Below are 4,145 nucleotides of genomic sequence, written 5' to 3' on the forward strand. Positions count from 1 at the left end.
TAAAAAAATTGTTTTAAGATTGTAGGAAACCGTTCACGTATAAGAATAAAACACTTTTAATAAAATGATTACAATACAAGGAATCAAACCTATCTAGGAAAGCAAGTAAATTACAATACGAATTACACCGGAAAAAATCAAAATTACAATACAATTGAAATAAAATAATGCAAGAAAGGTGTAGAAGAAGAATGGTGTCGTAATCTTTGTGGCCAAGGATCGTGTTTTACACGGGGCCCTTAAAACAAATTCCGGGTCTCTCCCTGTTTTGTTTCCCAGGGTACAACGGCCTAAGCAATATGTACTGCCGGGGTGGGCTCTAGCACCCGAATAGTACCTTAAAGAAAATGACGAAGATGATCAAGAATGTTAGAATTTTTTTTAAGGAGAAAGTTGGAGAAAACACAAGAGAGAATGTGTTAATTTTGTGTTTTTTGTGTCTACAACCAAGGAGCTCCCTTGGTATTTATACTAGTAGAAGGTTGAAACCATTCAACCATCATTAACCAAAACTTTAATTTTTTGATCAAATTAAAAGAACCATTAACCAAAACTTTAATTTTTTTTGACCAAATTAAAGGACATTTTAATAGCTTTGACTAATTGACTAACCTTGAATAAAATAATTCAAAGTTTAAACATATATATATATACATATTCTTTTTTACAAAAATTTTCCAACATGTTTTTCCCTCCAAAGGTAGTAAAGATGCGTTACGATCTTTGAGGAATTTAGGGATCAACGCGCGAAACTTTCTTTGTTTCGACTGCCTTCTGAAGTATTCCAATATCCAACAGTATCATCATCTCAGATACAAGTTGCCTAGCAGGGTCCGTTTGGTCTTCAACATAACCTGATTGATCGTCAGGATTGTCCACCTTTATTCTAGCTTCTAATTGCACGCCATTATTAATATTCATAAATAATTATCCATTTTTAAATAAATAAATATTGATTTTAAGAGTTAACAAACTTGTCCACGTCACCACTGAAGCCGAAGGCGTGCAGCCTCAGCAACAATGAATCCTCAGTTCCAACTCTTCTTCCAGATTCAGATTAAGAAGCACCGATGCACTCTCATACGTTAACATATAAGTTGGTTTAATAATTGAATTATTCACTGAATATTCTGCAATACCGTTATCAAGTAATATAGTAATATCACAAAAAGAAACTATAAACAAATTATATCTTTATATTAAGTAATAATAATTGTTTACCTGCCATCAAAATGCAATACGACTGATACCATAACTGCCCTGCAAATTGTTCCTTGCTTCACAAGTTTCTGGGGGAGCATTGAATAGCTGGCGGTTGGTAAGAAAACAGATGTTCCTTTGTGCAATGCTTCTCTACAGAGAAACCATGTCTAACAACCTAAGCAAACATTAAGGTTATTATAGCTATGAGTTAGTTGTATGAAACCAAATGTACCTGTCTATCAGGCTGCCTGGCTTAACAAAGCTAGCTGGATCAGCAACATATCCAAACTTTAATATGCCCATCTTGCAACTTTGTTGCACTTAACAATCGCATCATCAAGCTGTGGAAATTTGTCATTTGTAGTTGGTATAAATATAAATGTGTCTGTACTCTGTAGTTAGTAAGCATGCATCAATTTCATATGCATATAAATGGAGAAAAACTGAACTCAGCATGTCAAGTAAATGATGAAATTAAGGTAACAAAGCATATGTACCTCATCTGCTTCATCTACATCAATTGCATATACCTTCAATGTGCCAGATCTATCCTATTGTCCTACAGTCAAATGCAAGTTTATTGGTAAAAAAGGGAGCTGAAACTTCAACTTTAAGACCTTATATGACTATTTCAAGCAATTTTATACAAATCTCCACAACTACAAAAAGTTTGAAGATCACATTCATAATTTTCTATTTATTAGCATGTAACTTTTTTTCCCACTTGAGTTTTCAATACCGTACCCTCAGATCCCAATACTGCCCTTGTGGATGGAAACCAATCAAATAGTAATTAACAAAAAGAGAGAAAGATCTCATAACATTTCTAGATATAAAAATCAAAATGCCTTGCCTGGATCATGTGATTCTTGCAGAATATTTTCAGCAGCTGACATAATATGATCTGGATAACTGGAACGTATGTTGAACTTCAGGTGATCAAGATTGACATGTACTGGGAAATGCACGATATCTGTGACAAGATTTACTGCTGAACCTGGTGTCTTTGGTAGCCCCATCGACTTCAGGATCTGATAAAACGTAAACATAAACACAGGTGTCACTGACTCATTGTTACTTTTTGTTCCACATAAAAACTTCCAGAACTTACACATAAGTACATAACTAAAGCCACATACAATATAAAGGTAGTAAGACTTTATACATCGGCTCTGTTACTAAAAAAAGATACAAACTAAATATATTTGGGTGTGTGTACATAGAAACAGGGCCGGCTGGATGGTGGCGCCGGTTGGACCGTCGGCCGGGGCACGTAATTTTTAGGGGCCAAAATTTTTTATATCTATATTTCTTATATATACATTTAAAAATATTAAACTTATAAAATATGAATTGCTCTTTACCATCTTATAATTATTGGACCCGGAATTATTTTTTTATCCATAATCCATTTAATTAAGTTTAAATTATTGGGTCCAAACTAAACTAAAAACTAAAAAAAATTAAATAAAAACTCGATGCAAAATAAAAGAAATAGCGGTCGATTGAAATTTCTCTTTGGTTCCTTCCTTCTTTGCGAATGCTGAACAACGACCAACCCAGCCGACCACCACTGTTGGTTCGTTGTTAACCACTAGGCTCCTCCACGGTTGACCAAGCTAGCCACCAAGGACCAAGCTACTTTTTTTCCCAATGTTAGGACTTAGGAGAGTTTCACGAATCATTGGTTAATCGTTAATTATTACGGTATTTGATTTTAATAATATATTTTTCTATGTTTATTGTTATAACATTAAGCCTCGTTTTAAAAAATTAGCTTATATATTTCGTTACTCGTTAAGGCTATGGGCCTTTTTTTTCCAGCTCGGCCGAGGTATTTAAATCCTCGGAGACGGCCCTGTATAGAAAATTACCGCTCCAGCAGCATTGTGCATCATCTTTGCAAGCATCTATAGCAAAAGCTTCAAGAGATTTGATTTTGAGCCACATTTTATCTTCAGCTTTCCAGGAACATTTTGACGGTTGGCCATGTGGTGGCATTGCTTTTGCAGATTTTAACAGCAGTACAAACTCTTCTGGTTCCTTATCAGCTGCCTCCTTGGCAAGCACTCTACGTTTGATTTCTTCTACCTAAATAATTGTTGATAAAAAATATATCTTTTACTCACTTATAATGATTAAAGAGACAACATATTTGATAAAACTAACTAGCAAAAAATACATTTGCAACTTGGGTTTGACGAAGAAAAGTGTAAGATAGAGGGCCAAGGTTCGTCACAAAAATGTATGCCCACCAGAATTAAATTAAAGAGGTTTCGACTATTGGTCATAACAAGAAAATTGCATGCAATAGGAATCCATTAAAAGGCATACCTGAACAGTTGGCCGGGGACCATAAACTGAAAAAGAGCCTTTGCTGCAACGCCTTGTGAAGTAACAAATGTGCACAGTAGCATTCATCAGGTTCGGCACTGCCAAAAATCATCTGCAAGAATGTAAAATGAAAGTCAATGAAGAGGGAATGAAACAACAAAATATTACATTCAAGCACACATGCCTCAGCTAAATCTTCAACTGTTACTGGTGTGTTCCCTTCAAGAAGCTCAAGCCAAGCAAACTCAACGAGTGTAGGATCCTGCAACAATTAAGTGATTAACTAGCCTATTAACTATTAACTAACTGACTGATTAACTGTTGACTTTCTTGCTGACTTCAAACCTATATCCCTAAGCTTCATATTAACATGCACACTGAAGTTAACTCACACCAATCCAACTGATCCATGCTTGGTTGGGCCATGGTTTAGTTAATTTAACCAACTGATCCAATCCAACCTACAACAATTTGATACTTGAGCTCAACTGATCCAATCCAACCTGTGGTTTGTTAATTAATTAATCCAACTGTACAAAACTCAACTTGACCTATGCTTGAAATTAAAAGTTTCACAATAAGCATACAGTCGACTATGCATTCTTTTT

General features: G+C 35.1%; 1 pseudogene; it reads right to left on the reverse strand.

The window, feature by feature from the left end:
* Positions 1-732: 732 nt before the first annotated feature.
* Positions 733-3,901, reverse strand: LOC143538473 (ribonuclease II, chloroplastic/mitochondrial-like; annotated as a pseudogene).
* Positions 3,902-4,145: the final 244 nt, after the last annotated feature.

The sequence above is a fragment of the Bidens hawaiensis genome, unplaced genomic scaffold, assembly GCF_021521415.1.
Source record: "Bidens hawaiensis isolate Kalapana, Puna unplaced genomic scaffold, B.hawaiensis_p1.1 tig00011632_1, whole genome shotgun sequence".
Lineage (NCBI taxonomy): Eukaryota > Viridiplantae > Streptophyta > Magnoliopsida > Asterales > Asteraceae > Bidens > Bidens hawaiensis.